We start from the raw sequence: 16970 nt of genomic DNA on the forward strand, positions 1-16970 counted from the left end.
ATCTTGAACAGTCCGATGTATCGTGGGTTTAGATCTCGTTTCCTAAAGCGAATCATTCCTTTCCAGGGAGATTCCTTTAATAACATGCGATCCCCGACTTGACATCCTAATGGCTTACGCCGCTTGTCAAAATAGCTCTTTTGTCGGTCTCGCGATGCTTGAAGTCAAGCTTTGATTTTGATTATTTTCTCTGTTGTTTTGCAAGTGGTTTTTGGTCTCATGAGAGTACTGGCGAGTGATCTGCAATTATGACTATAAAGAGTTTCGAAAGGAGCAATCTTGATGCTTGTGCGTTAGCTGTTATGGTATGAGAAGTCAATCAAGGGAAACTGGGTATCCCCTGACTTGTTGAACTCAAACACCCAGACTTGTCGCATGAATTCGAGTGGTTGAATGGTTCGTTTGCTTTGGCTAGTGGTTTGAGAGTAGTAAACAATGATCATATTTAGCTATGTTCCCATAGCCTTCTGAAATGACTGTCAAAGTCTTGAAGTAATCCTGTTATCTCGATCCAAGATAACAGATACTGATATTTCATGGAGTCTCACGATCTCTTTGATATAGATCCATGTAAATCTTTCTGTCTTGTTTGATTTCAGTATTAGCAGGAAATAGGCAGTTTGGGTTAATCTATCGACGATCACCCAGATAACGCCCAATTCAACTTGCGTACCTATAAGCTTCGTCTTTCAACTCCGAGAGTTTTATCCATCCATGCAGTGCTTTCTTCGCGATATTCTCCGGATTTGATGCTTTCAAGGCTGGTAGTAGGTGTTGACAGTGTTTCGTTCTCGCTACGTGGGCAGACGAGTATGTTATTGATGAAAATAATGAAAAGGATAACTAGGAATGGTTGAGAAAACTTTGTTCGTAGGGTCCATGAATAGTGTGGGAGCATTCGTTAGACCGAAGGGTATCACAATGAATTTGAAATGGTCGTGACGAGTTCGGAAGGCGGTTTTTGAAATGTCGCCTTCTTGGACTCGAAGTTGATGATAACCGATTCTTAGATCTATTTTAAAGAGGTAACTAGCTCCTTGGAGTAAACACAAACTTACTTTTATGAGAAACAGAATGAACTTACTATGACGAGAAACTAAGAGAGAATACACTATACTATACAAGAGAGCATACTATACATTAGTACAGTGAGAACATTCAATACACTATAGCATACCGTACAAACACTAGAATACGATAAATAGAATGTGAACTACAAATTCATGATACAACAATACATTGTTGTATCACACTATAACCAGAGTCTCCTGGAGGGAGAGCGGGCATCGTGTGTATAGATCTATATGGGACAGACACTCCCACACCTCAACTGCTAACTACAGTCCCAACCGGTAAGGCCAAGGGGTGACAAAATGTCACCTTACTATTTTATGAAGCCAGAAGGTCGTCACGTATTTAGGCGTCAATCAGCATGGTTACAAACTAATTCACATCTAAACCTTTAATTAACCAACTAGAAATTAAAGGCAATAAGACTCACCAAGGAGTATGGTATATTTAAATCGAACTAGAGCCTTTATTTTTATCATTTAATAGTCAGTAGTGTCACTGCTGAGATAAAACGTTCTCTTTTTGCTAATAAATGATAGTGATAAATGGGAAAAAACCTACTTATTACACAGTAACAAAGTACTACTATAATTTTTCCTACCATTATAAATACATTAACAAACATTACATTTTTATACAAGAACAAACATGTAAAATAGTCGGGCCTCGGGTAGAGGGCTACATTATTTATAAGTAGGAAATATAGGATTTTCTGGGAAAACTTTACAAAATTTTCAAGGTTTTAATACAAACATTTTGTGGCTTTTAACTTCTAAATGACACTAAATACTTATGAACTCACCAGCATTTTTATGCTGATACTCTCTTTCAAAATAACTTGTATTCTTAGGGAACTAGTAAGACAGGTACTCTTATGCAGCTTTTGAAGGACGGAGTAGACTCAAGACCCGTCTTATTTCGATTATACATTTTTGGTGTCATTTAAACCTTACAAAAGAGCGCACATGTATTTAATTATTTTATTAATGCAATGTATGTTGTTGCTTGTTTTACTATTATGCATTATTATGATACTGTACATGACATCCTCCGCCCAGAACGTTTCCGCCGTTTCGGTTTTGAAGTGCGACTGTATGTGTTCCTATCCATGTGAATTTGTGATAGCCATAATCATAAGACAATGTTTGTGACAAATCCAAACTCATATGGACTGAACTTGTCCATTCTTAATTTTTTGCCACCTGGTAGCATAAGGGCCTACCATGTCTTCCAAGTTAAGCAGATCACCCATACAATATTAATGAAGTTTCATTGATTAAGGTTTTTTTTTGCCTTTATGCATTCAAATGAGAACTCATAGAAATCACATGCATAGTTAACTTAACTGGAATGGCACAGAAAACAAGAATATGTCAACTAGTGATTGATCAATTCTTGAAGCTTTTCAAGATAATTAAGACTCCCACTGACCTCTTGACATATAAGATTCCCTTTTCAAGAAACATTTCTTGACAAAAAATACTCAGGAGTTATTGCGGATTCTTACGAAGACAACACTTCTTACAATTGGTCTTAGTCGGTCTTTGTCTTATCCAAGACATCACAACTTACCAATTTCAAATGTGCAGGAATAAGAAAAACTTTTCTACTCCACACTTGTTGAGGGTTTTAAACTTACTGAAGACGTGTCACTCAATATCACAATCTTGGAGTACGATTCTATGACTTGATTTTGGAACGAAGTATGATTCACCTTTTTATTTAACCACTTCAACAATTCCTGATTCCTCTTCTTAGCCATACTACTGCACTAAGATTTACTTAGAGGATCAATTGTGATATGGTTTCAGAATCAATGAGACGATCATAAAACATGATACTAAAGTACTATCCCATCTTTCAGATTGGAGAACCTTTTATCTTTCTGTCCAACTGATTCTTCTTATTCGTTCTTCCATACATTGAAACTTTTCAGTGATTCAAAATTACACTTAATCTTGTAAGTATAGCCGTATTTACTTAACTTTTAGCAAATCATGACGAATATTCTTATCGTTCTTTGTGGCGGACTTGACCTAGTGCACAACAATGCGTACTACATCCTTTATTCCTTCACTTGACTCATAGACTTATGTGAACAAGGAATTAGTCTTAATTTTCGAAATACAAAGGTTCTTATTCATCATACAGTACTAGTCGCATGATTCCATGTTTCTGTCCAATACAAACTTGAGTGATGAGAATCTTCCTTATTTGGTAAATTTTGACACTACCACAGATAACATAACTAAGAATCACATCCTTTTCAATATTGCTATCAATAGAAACTTATAAACATCAATTTTCACAAATGCCATTGCAAGGATATATAAATAAGACAAAAACAAAATTTATTTTATTTATAAAAAATGTGGAAAAAACTTGTCCTTACAATGCAATATCAAATGAAAACTATGTTACTAAATATTCCTAAGCAATCTATCCTAACTCTTAAACAGCAGATAAAAAATTTGATCTTCGAACCATGCGATCAAAATCTATTTCTTCGCGATCAGACTCAGTTCATCCTTTAAGCTTCCTTTCTTTTCTTCGATCCTACAACACATAAAAATGTAATCCTATCACATCATGTATTAAGAATCTAAAATAGAAAACTTAATAGAGTAAGATAGTGGATTTTACCTGAAGTAGAGTCATACACTTTGACTCTCCCATCTCTTAGATCTCTCAGGTAGTTAGGGAGCTTTATAACCAATGCCCCTTCTCTTGGCAGTAGAAACAAATGGACTTTTTTGGAATGGTACATAGGACAATCTCAAACTTAGCCTTTCTATTGCCTAGAGAAAACCTTTCTGGACTTCCAATGTTGCCATTTTCAATGTCCATGGAAGTTTGGAAGATTGATATACTAGACAAATTTACTGATAGCTCGCTTTATTTCATGTTCCTTGTTTGGTTGTGGAATTAGAGTATTTGGTTGTTTGTCCGAGTGTCGTTTGAACCTTAGTGTTATATATATATATATATATATATATATATATATATATATATATATATATATATATATATGTATGCATGTATATGTATATAGATTTAAAAGCTTTTATTTCAATTCAATACACATGCGGTCATTCAAACAACAACACCAGTAAACTATAATAGGTATAGTTTAAGAGATTACTACTCACTATTTCTGGTACAATGAAACATACAAGAGTCAGTCCATTTATGAGTCATTACAAACTTACTTTTATGAGAAACAAAAAGAACTTACTATGACGAGAAACTAAGAGAACATACACTATACAAGAGAACATATGATACACTAGTACAGTGAGAACATTCAATAGACTATAGTATACTGTACAAACACTAGAATATGATAAATAGAATGTGAACTACTAGTTCATGATACAACAATACATTGTTGTATCACATTGTAACCAGAGTCTCCTGGAGGGAGAGCGGGCATCGTGTGTATAGATCTATACGGGACAGACACTCCCACACCTTAACTACTAATTACAGTCCCAACCGGTTAGGCCAAGGGGTGACAAAATGTCACCTTACTATTTTATGACGCCAGAAGGTCGTCAGGTATTTAGCCGTCAATCAGCATGGTTACAAACTAATTCACATCAAAACCTTTGATTAACCAACTAGAAATTAAAGGCAATAAGACTCACCAAGGAGTATGGTACATTTAATACGACCTGGAGTCTTCATTTTTATCATTTAATAGTCAGTAGTGTCGTTGCTGAGATAAAACGTTCTATTTTCCCTAATAGATGATAGTGATAAATGGGAGAGAACCTACTTATTACACAGTAACAAAGTACTACTATAATTTTTCCTACCATTACAAATACATGAACCAACATAACATTTTTATACAAGAACAAACAAGTAAAACATTTGGGCCTCGGGTAGAGGGCTACACTATTTATAAGTAGGAAATATAGGATTTTCTGGGAAAACTTTACAAAATTTTCAAGGTTTTTATACAAACATTTTGTGGCTTTTAACTTCTAAATGACACTAAATACTTATGAACTCACCAGCATTTTTATGCTGATACTCTCTTTCAAAATAACTTTTATTCCTAGGGAACTAGTAAGACAGGTACTCTTATGCAACTTTTGAAGGACGGAGTGGATTCAAGACCCGTCTTTATTTTGATTATACATTTTTGGTGTCATTTAAACCTTACAAAAGGGCGCACATGTATTTAATTATTTTATTAATGCAATGTATGTTGTTGCTTGTTTTACTATTATGTATTATTATGATACTGTACATGACATCCTCCGCCCAGAACGTTTCCGCCGTTTCGGTTTTGGAGTGCAACAGTATGTGTTCCTATCCATGTGAATTTGTGATAGCCATAATCATAAGACAATGTTTGTGACAAATCCAAACTCATATGGACTGAACTTGTTCATTCTTAATTTTTTGCCACCTAGTAGCACAAGGGCCTACCGTGTCTTCCAAGTTGAGCAGATCACCCATACAATATTAATGAAGTTTCATTGATTAAGGTTTTTTTGCCTTTATGCATTCAAATGAGAACTCATAGAAATCACATGCATAGTTAACTTAACTGGAATGGCACAGAAAACAAGAATATGTCAACTAGTGATTAATCAATTCTTGAAGCTTTTCAAGATAATTAAGACTCCCACTGACCTCTTGACATATAAGATTCCCTTTTCAAGAAACATTTCTTGACAAAAAAAATACTCAAGAGTTAGTGTGGATTCTTACAAAGACAACACTTCTTACAATTGGTCTTAGTCAGTCTTTGTCTTATCCAAGACATCACAACTTACCAATTTCAAATGTGCAGGAATAAGAAAAACTTTCCTACTCCACACTTGTTGAGGGTTTTAAATTTACTGAAGACGTGTCACTCAATATCACAATCTTGGAGTACGATTCTAAGACTTGATTTTGGAACGAAGTATGATTCACCTTTTGATTTAACTACTTCAATAATTCCTGATTCCTCTTCTCAGCCATGCTAGTGCACTAAGATTTACTTAGAGAATCAATTATGATATGGTTTCATAATCAATGAGACGATCATAAAACATGATACTAAAGTACTCTCCCATCTTTTCACATTAGAGAACCTTTTATCTTCCTGTGATTCTTCTTATTCGTTCTTTCATACATTGAAACTTTTCAATGATTCAGAATTACACTTAATCTTGTAAGTATAACCATATTTACTAAACTTTTAGCAAATCATGACGAATACTCTTATCGTTCTTTGTGGCGGACTTGACCTAGTGCATGTAACACCAACAAAATTAGGGTCAAAATTTAACTTTTATAAAACAATAATTGGGATATAACAAGTGGTATACATCATAACGAGGATTCCAAAAATATAAAGAACACTAAAATCCGAGTTATAACGAAGAAGTTATGACCAATCGATGATCCGCAAGAATACCGGTAGAACACTGTTAAGCATAAAACGAGAAATTTCAATAAAATACTTTTCAACCTTAGGTGTCTAAAGGAAAGTTGTAGATATCCCAAAACCGTAAACATACATAAAAAGAATGCCCAAATCTGACTTCATATGAGGAAGTTATGATTTTTCGAAGTTTCAGACATAGTAGTAGACAGCTAAAAACTCGAAATTGAGACCAAGTGACTTTTTGCCAACATTACCTAAACGAGAATCGAAGTTCTCATCGATGGTATTTCAAAGGTAAAAAGTCTGACGAAAACGGACATCGGATGAATAAGTTATGGATTTTTAACAAACTTTTCTTGTCCCGGCCTTTTAAAAATATAATATTAAAAATAAAATCAAAATTTTCGACGGAGTCTAAACGAGAGTTGTAGATCCTTTTTTAGCTACGCGTAGATATAAAGAACATCGATGGAGTCTGAAGTTCGGGGCATGAATTTTGACGCTCTGTCAGAATTGTCTGTGTTCACGACGTCAACAGTCTGACTGAGCATTTCAGAGCCACTTGACAGATGACGCATGCCATGAGCGAATCGGGGCAAACTCACGATGTGAATTGGCAAAACTCACGACGTGAACTTCAATTTTTAGCCTATATATAGAAATTGAAGCCTTTCGAGTTTGGCTGCTCATTCCTAACCTCTCTACTACTTCTAGTCTCTGTTAAGCACCTCTAAAGCACCCTGAAGCGCCGATAACACTGCTGGAACACGACGCAAGGCCCGAAGCCCCGTAGTTCCGAAGACAATGCTTCTCTCCAGTTCAAGTACTGCCCGCATGAAGCCCCGAGTTTTATACTCAAGCTCTTATGGAAGTTCTATACTCCCGAGATTCCCGAGAATCCCGAGATTTCGACTTTCTCTTGTCGAAATTCTGCTCGATTATCGTCTTTTCATCTTTGAACCTCCACTTCAATCAAGTGAGTTCACACCCCCCCTCCCATTTTATACACCTTTAAATACTTTATAATGTACTTTTAATACATTTCGGGGGAGAATACAAGTAAACACACGGTTGATCCCGAGTGAAAACGTGAAAAATCTTGTTATACTTTGCATGCATTAGACTTATACAAAATGCATAGTAGCCAGGGTAGCCATCCTTGTTAAACCATTTTATGCATTCAAAGAACTTATGATTTATGCTTTCCCGAACATTGTGAAAGAGGATAAACATTGCATACAAAACTATTATTTTAATATAGACTTAGTTGAGAATCCGTGAGACGATTACATCTTCAAATGCTACCTTTTTGTTAAAAAGGTTCTACCTAAAGTTCTGTCTATTATAACCAGAGTCTCCCGTTAGGAGAGCGTGTCAAATGTGTATAGATCTATACGGGAAGTCATGATCCCGCGCCCTGACTGTTAGCTACAATCCTTTGGGTAACAGTTTGTCATAAATGTTTTGATGCCTGAAGACCGTTGCCACAGGCATATTATGTTTAGTATGGTTATAAAACTCACCGGATAGACAATTATTACGGTATTCTGCTTTTATGAATGGGTAGCTATTAAAACTATTCTTCATCTGACGAGTGCGATCTTCTTATAGCTTTATTATATAAAACTATGCCTCAACCTTTTAAGCATGTCAGTTGCTTGCGATTTTTGTCTTGGACATTTGAGACTGCTTGTTACTTTAGGAAAATAAGGGATTTTCTTGTATCCAAAACAATCAACTAATAGAAAAATAAGGGATTTTCCTGGTACAACTATTTACAATTCACAACGCGAACATTCATATTAATTTCATACTTTTATAAGAAAATAAGGGACTTTCTTGGAAAACGCACGAACTTTGGAATGGTATACATTTTCTCAAAACCGCTTATGAACTCACCAACTTAATTGTCGACACTTTTTCTTTGAAATAACTTGTATTCTCAGGGAACCGCTAAGCAGGTTTGGAAACCAACTTTTAGGGATTAATGCTCTGACGTTAATTACTTCTTTTGAAAGATGATGTTAATTACTTCTTGTGAAAGATGTTTATGTATTTATCTTTTGAACATGTAACAAATACACTTATGTAAATGTTTTGAAACCTTTTTATATATATGGTGGTGTGTACTTTCCTTACTATGAACTGTTATGATACTAAATATGATGTCCTCCGCCCCCGAACATTTCCGCCATTCTGGTTTGGGGGTGTGACAGATTGGTATCAGAGCATTGTTTATAGTGAATTAAGTATATCAAAACCATTTTTGGTATACAACTATAAACACAACTGGGCAAAAACACTATGAGTAAGAGTCATACTTTTAAAAATTAAATTTATTTAATTTTTGTAATGTAGGCATGCATTCATTTCATATTAATAACAGTGTCATAAATAGATCAATATAGAAGTATTATAAATAAATTGTGCAATACAGGTATGCCTTGGAATATGTAATCGGGACTGGGATGGATATAGCTTGATCAACTATATTTGTCCGAGAGCCGACCAGCATATGCCAGGGGATAGCTACAGTGGACAACAAGTCTAAAACTTACCAAAACCCTAGAATCAAACATAACATTTAGAATACTATAGGAGTATTTTATGCATGCAATAGTTTAACTTTGATGTTCAACCTTATGTGCCTTAGTTCTAGACAATCCTTATCTCCCTATTTCTCGTACAGACACAATGGCCGGATTCCATCTACCAGGGGATCCCTATTGCCCGAACCAGGACAGTGGGGGATGGGTAGAGAGTGATCCAGAAGAAGAAACGCAAAAAGACACAGACCCAGATCCCGAGGACAATAACCTACCCTTAGTGAATCCGATCCAAAATCCTAATCCTCGATCAGAATTTTATGGCTCAACACCTCTGTGGGCAACCAACCTGAATAAGTGGAGTCGCGAATAGGGTCAACCCCTTCCATAGCATGGAGACCGAAGCTTCTACAATCTGAGCGAGGGAGGTTCAGCAGACAGAGTCCTTCCTGAATTGGTTCGCGGAATTGCTCGCATTGATGAACAAGGAAGGACAATCATCCATCAAACTGAGGAGAATGATGCGAACACTGGAGTCAATACAGTTCACATCCGACAGTTACGATTAGCTCACGGGAGAATCATAAATCAAAATGAAGCTTGGCAAAGAGAACTAACTGAAACTCAAACTGAAGTCAGGGAACTTAGAGCACGCCAACCAAGGCATGAAATGCGTTTGCTCGAGATGGAACGTCAAATGGCAGAACTTAAGACTCATCCAACCAGTTCCCGTCACAAGTAGAAGATACTCTACTCACTCCTCATTTTGGGTTGTAAAATAACCTTAGTATGTACTCTAAGTAGTACTCTTTTCATGTAGTTATTCCTGTCTAGCAAGTACTATCTCGTTAAATCTTTGTACTGTCAGGTTTCCCTGTGTGGTATATTATAGACCTACCCCAAGGTCAAATTTTCCAAATTCTATGTAACTTTATACCAACTAATATGACAAACCTCTTTCTTCCTTTAAAGATCCCCGCTATCAATTCATACTATGTCTATGTAAGTAGTTCATGTCGTAAACTGTTATAGCAACTCACTACACTATCCCTGTCGATCTAATATATCGTAGTTAAACGTTATTGAAATCGACATCTTTGGCAAACTCTTGCCACCGTTTCATTTTTAACCCTATAACTGGAAATGCCTTCTCGCTATTTAAGCAGACTCAATCCTTCGATAAATCCAACCTTTTTATCACCTACACCCTCAAAAGAAAGAGACAATTATCATAGGATGTCAAATCCTTACAACTTGAACTAGAGCAATCAAAACAATGACGGAGATCCAACATGCCTGAAGAAAGGCGAGGACACCCTATATACGGATACCAGGAGATAACGAATCATTACCACCGAGGATAGTGCAGAGAACAGAGGAAACCACTCGTAAAGCATGTGAAGTGGTAGAGAAGATGAGGCGCCATACTAATATTTAATATTACCTAGTGAGTTGGTAATTATATTACCCACACTATGAGACAGAATCATGTCTTCACATGGAAATGACTGACCAGCCGCCGTAACACCCCTCCTACATATAGACTCGGCTACCTTTCAAGTTGCAGTCACAGACGCCGTGAAAGTCATTATGAAACTCCTCAATGCAAGTAACACTAGTGAAAATGGAAATGATGTCGTCACTTCAAATCCTTGGAGCAATCAGAGAAACCAACGAGTGTACCAATGAGAATACTCCAAAACACAAACCTAGCAACATGAAACGAAAGTTCATGAGTGAGAAAGGGAGCAGTTCAAAACAAGAGTCTACCAGAGGACAACAAAAGGTTTCTGTTCACCCTGTCACAACACCCACCACTCCAGTACCTACTAGAAGGTATGCTGGAAGACTTCTGAAATGTGATAAGTGTAACTTTCATCACACGGGAGCTTGTCGGAGACTGCATTGCAAGAACTGCAAAAGAAAGGGTCACACTACTTGTTTCTATAAAGTACCAGCACAAACAACCTCTCAGATCCCTGGCTGCTACAAATGTGGGGTAGTTGGGCACTTCTAGAGGGATTGTCCAATAACAAGAAACTCTAGCAAAGATGGGACAATACTGATGATCACCGCAGTAGAGACCATTCTAGAACACCTGTGAACAACGGTAGGTTGTACGAAGCTTAAAACATTTTACTATAGGGGTTATATTATGAACTTTTATCATTTTTAATTATCGAAATAACCGTCTACTAGTAATCGCTAAACGAAGTACAATGTTCGATATAGTAATAACAAAGATAGACTAAGAGCACTGAAAACGCATTGTTAGAATGCACTATCGCAATGATGAACACTCTTCCAGATCGAATTCAGAACTGTTACGATAAGAAGCCCCAAATAGCTACTAGAAATGGATTGGCTTGGTCTTCACCATACAAATTGCATAGGCTATGAAAAGACCCGTCACTTTCGCCGTTGAATAACAAAAACCTTTCAATCTATAACGACGAACCAACACAATTTCCAAAATCATAGTTAGATTCCAAAACCCCGAGGTACTCATGTGAGGAGTACTATATCGTTACAACCTTCCCGTAGTATTCCCCAACAGATCATATAGAAATACCACGCGTACAACGAGTCAACTTCAAGCACATAAACTAGGAGTGAATTCAACCATGAACTTCAAAACAAAGCTGCCCTAAGCATCGAGTGAATATGCTAACATTTAGAAGAACATAAGTAAATAAACCCAAAACCACACGATCCCTATCGGTCGAAGCGATAGACAGAATAATGAAGATCCATCAGAACACCCACGCTAAGAGTTGGATTTAGTAGAGAACAAGAAGATTCAAATGGAACGGAAGTACGCTCTCATTTCCCCAACCATCGATGTCCCATTCAAATGCGAATTTCGGGACGAAATTCTCTCTAACGGGGGGATAATGTAACACCAGCAAAATTAGGGTCAAAATTTAACTTTTATAAAACAATAATTGGGACATAACAAGTGGTATATATCGTAACGAGGTTTCCAAAAATATAAAGAACACTAAAATCCGAGTTATAACGAAGAAGTTATGACCAATCGAAGATCCATGACAATACCGGTAAAACACTGTTAAGCATAAAAGGAGAAATTTCAATAAAATACTTTTCAACCTTAGGTGTCTAAAGGAAAGTTGTAGATATCCCAAAACCGTAAACATACATAAAAAGAATGCCCAAATCTGAGTTCATATGAGGAAGTTATGATTTTTCGAAGTTTCGGACATAGTAGTAGACAGCTAAAAACTCGAAATCGAGATCGAGTGACTTTTTGCCAACATGACCTAAACGAGAATCGAAGATCTCATCGATGGTATTTCAAAGGTAAAAAGTCTGACGAAAACGGACAGCGGATGAAGAAGTTATGGATTTTTAACGAACTTTTCCTGTCCCGGCCTTTTAAAAATATAATATTAAAAATAAAATCAAAATTTCCGACGGAGTCTAAACGAGAGTTGTAGAGACTTTTTTTTAGCTATGCGTGGATATAAAGAACGTTGAAAACGGAGCTCGTATGCGAAAGATATGATTTTCTGAAGTCCGGGGCACGAATTTCGACGCTGTGTCAGAATTGTCTGTGTTCATGACATTAACACTATGTTCACGACGTGAACAGTCTGACTGAGCATTTCAGAGCCACTTGACAGATGACGCATGCCATGAGCGAATCGGGGCAAACTCACGACGTGAATTGGCAAAACTCACGACGTGAACTTCGATTTTTAGCCTATATATAGAAATTGAAGCCTTTCGTGTTTGGTTGCTCATTCCTAAACTCTCTCCGACTTCTACTCTCTGTTAAGCCCCTCTAAACCACCCCGAAGCCCTGATAACACTCCTGGAGCACGACGCAAGGCCGACACCCCGAAGTTCCTGAGACACTGCTTCTCTCCAGTTAAAGTACTGCCTGCGTGAAGCCCCGAGTTTTATACTCAAGCTCTGAAGGAAGTTCTATACTCTCGAGATTCTCGAGAATCCCGAGATTTCGGCTTTCTCCTGTCGAAGTTCTGCTTGATTATGGTATTTTCATCTTTGAACCTCCACTTCAATCAAGTGAGTTCATACCCCCCCTTTTATACATATTCAAATACTTTATAATGTACTTTTAATACATTTCGGGGGAGAATACAAGTAAACACACGGTTGATCCCGAGTGAAAACGTGAAAACTCTTGTTACTTTGCATGCATTAGACTTATACAAAATGCATAGTATCCAGGGTATCCATCCTTGTTAAACCATTTTATGCATTCAAAGAACTTATGATTTATGCTTTGTCAAACATTGTGAAAGAGGATAAACATTGCACACAAAACTATTATTTTAATACAGACTTAGATGAGAATCCGTGAGACGATTACATCTTCAAATGCTCCCTTTTTGTTAAAAAGGTACTACCTAAAGTCCTGTCTATTATAACCAGAGTCTCCCGTTAGGAGAGCGTGTCAAATGTGTATAGATCTACATGGGAAGTCATGATCTCGCGTCCTGACTATTAGCTACAGTCCTTTGGGTGACAGTTTGTCATAAACGTTTCGACGCCTGAAGGCCATCGCCACAGGCATATTATGTTTAGTATGGTTATAAAACTCAATGGATAGACAATTATTACGGAATTCTGCTTTTATGAATGGGTAGCTATTAAAACTGTTCTTCATCTAACGAGTGCGATCTTCTTATAGCTTTATTATATAAAACTATGGCACAACCTTTTAAGCATGTTAGTTGCTTGCGATTTTCGGTCTTGGACATTAGAGATTGCTTGTTACTTTAGGAAAATAAGGGATTTTCCTGTATCCAAAACAATCAACTAATAGGAAAATAAGAGATTTTCCTGGTACAACTATTTACAATTCACAACGCGAACATTCATATGCATTTCATACTTTAATAAGAAAATAAGGGACTTTCTTGGAAAACGCACAAACTTTGGAATGGTATACATTTTCTCAAAACCGCTTATGAACTCACCAACTTAATTGTTGACACCTTTTCTTTGAAATAACTTGTATTCTCAGGGAACCGCTAAGCAGGTTTGGAAACCAACTTTTGGGGATTAATGCTCTGATGTTAATTACTTGTTTTGAAAGATGACGTTAATTACTTCTTTTGAAAGATGTTTATGTATTTATCTTTTGAACATATAACAAATACAATTATGTAAACGTTTTGAAACCTTTTATATATATGGTGGTGTGTACTTTCCTTACTATGAACTGTTATGATACTGAATATGACGTCCTCCGCCCTCGAACGTTTCCGGCGTTCTGGTTTGGAGGTGTAACAATGCACAACAATGCGTACTATATCCTTTATTCCTTCACTTGACTCACATACTTATGTGAACAAGGAATTAGTCTTAATTTTCCAAATACGAAGTTCTTATTCATCATACAGTACAAGTCGCATGATTCCATGTTTCTGTCCAATAGAAACTTGAGTGACGAGAATCTTCCTTATTTGGTAAATTTTGACTCTACCACAAATAACATAACTACGAATCACATCCTTTTCAATATTTCTATCAATAGAAACGTATAAACATCAATTTTCACAAATGCCATTGCAAGGATATATAAATAATACAAAAACAAAATTTATTTTATTTATAAAAAACGCGGAAAAAACTTGTCCTTACAATGCAATATCAAATTAAAACTATGTTACTAAATATTCCTAAGCAATCTATCCTAACTCTTAAACAACAACTAAAAAATCTGATCTTCGAACCATGCGATCAAAATCTATTTCTTCGCGATCAGACTTAGCTCATCGTTTAAGCTTCCTTTCTTTTCTTCGATCCTACAACACATCAAAAAGTAATCTTATCACATCATGTATTAAGAATATAAAATAGAAAACTTAATAGAGTAAGATAGTGGAGTTTACCTGAAGTAGAGTCATACACTTTGACTCTCCCATCTGTTAGATCTCTCAGGTAGTTGGGAGAGCTTTATAACCAATGCCCCTTCTCTTGGCAGTAGAAACAAATTGACTCTTTTGGAATGGTACACGGGACAATCTCAGACTTAGCCTTTCTATTGCCTTGTGAAAACCTTTCTGGACTTCCATTGTTGCCATTGTCAATGTCCATGGAAGTTTGGAAGATTGATCTACCAGACAAATTTGACATCTACGAAACCGGAGAAATTCAAGTTAGTTGATAAGAATCCTTGATATAACACCCAAATGAAATACCAAGGCTAGAATCCAACATAATATTCTACAACTCGGAAAAGGGATGTCGTAATCTGGCTGGAGAACATTTGAAGGTAGGTAAATGACAATTTACCAGTTTCCACCATGAAAAACGAAAATTGAAAATTAGGTATTAAATGAATTGAAACTCCTTCTTTTGAGATTCAAATTAACTTTTCAATGACATGTTTAAATCTCGATGATGCCCTTCAAGTTTGTGTCTGGGATGCCAAGGATCACAAACAAGGTGTGAATAACCATGCAAATATACTTGGTACCATCAATGTCACTATCACCTAATCAATGTGCCGGTTAACCACACACGCTCCATTGATCTATTACAAACATCGAGTCACCATCTGCCATCCTTGTCAGTCCCAAATTAGTGTGTCAGTTAACCACACACGCTCCACTAACGTCTCAGCAAGGTGCAAAGTGTAATTTCATGGGTTAGCATCAAAATCACATTTTTCCTAAGTAACTAAGATTTGGGAATTTATAAAAGTTTAGTTACTTGTATTACATTATACTTATAATGGAAGGTTGTGTCCTATCCTACCAGTTTGACTAATGACCCTCCACTAGTCAAGGGTGCGGTGGGTAAGAGTGGATACCCATTCAATCGCCATTTTATAGGCAATTTCCTTAAACACCCCTTAGAGACCAGCTTCATGAATGAGGCTTACTAACGATAAGACTGAAATTTACTTATACATATATAATATTAAACTTTTAATTCTATATAGTATAAGGGTGTATTTTACACGTTTAAAATACTATGTGGTTTAAATTCTTAATAAATTAGACTTTTAATTTTATTAACATAAACCATATACTCATGGATTTATTAATTATCTCTTTTAATTAAACACTTAATTAATTTAATAAAACCATAAGGGTGCAATTTGAACTTTTCAAAGTACTAGGGTTTTAGAATTCAATATTTCAAAATTAATACCTTTTTAATTAAATTTTAAATTCCAAAACTTGAGGACAAATTTTGAAACCTTTCAAAACGTTAGGGTTTAACTATTTAAATTTCACAAACTAAAACTTTTAAGTTCAAATTTAAACTTTAAAACCTAAAGGGTGCAAATTGAAACTTTTCAAACTTACTAGGTTAAATATTTGTCTTATAATAATCATATATTATCCATATTTAACCAAATCCATCAATCTTGATAAGGATAACCATTCCAAACATAAAAAATTGATTTTAGGCAAGAAAAACGAGTTTTGGAAGTAATCCTCAACAAAATCTGGCAAGAAAATCAAAAAATCTGGCAATAGACCCTTTGACTCGCCGAGTCTGCTATGGAACTCGTCGAGTAGGACCTACTCATCGAGTCTACACATGGACTCGGCGAGTCTGCCAGTCAGAAGGAAAAAAGTCGATTTTCTTGAACTTTGGCAATCCACTTTTGCATCTATTCACAAGAAAAACGACCTAGGCTCTGATACCACTGTTGGGTTATGTGCATAACATCATTCCTATGGTGTTCATGCAACCCTAATTGCTTTGATCTAGGTTCTCTACTATGAAAATAACAACAAATAATACCAAAGCAATGATCCTAAGAACTAGCATACAACAATCAAATTGACACATAAACTAGGGTTTAGATCTTAACTTTCTTGTTATGTAGTAATAAAAAGTTCTCCTTGAATATCCTTGACCTTTGAAAGCTTAGTGCCCCAAATGTTGCACCTCTAATGGAGTCACAAACACCATTAGCAACAAGATGACTTAGGAGAGGGAGGAGGAGGCAC

Source organism: Lactuca serriola, chromosome 7, assembly GCF_051521515.1.
Source record: "Lactuca serriola cultivar US96UC23 chromosome 7, Lser_US96UC23_V15, whole genome shotgun sequence".
Classification (NCBI taxonomy): domain Eukaryota; kingdom Viridiplantae; phylum Streptophyta; class Magnoliopsida; order Asterales; family Asteraceae; genus Lactuca; species Lactuca serriola.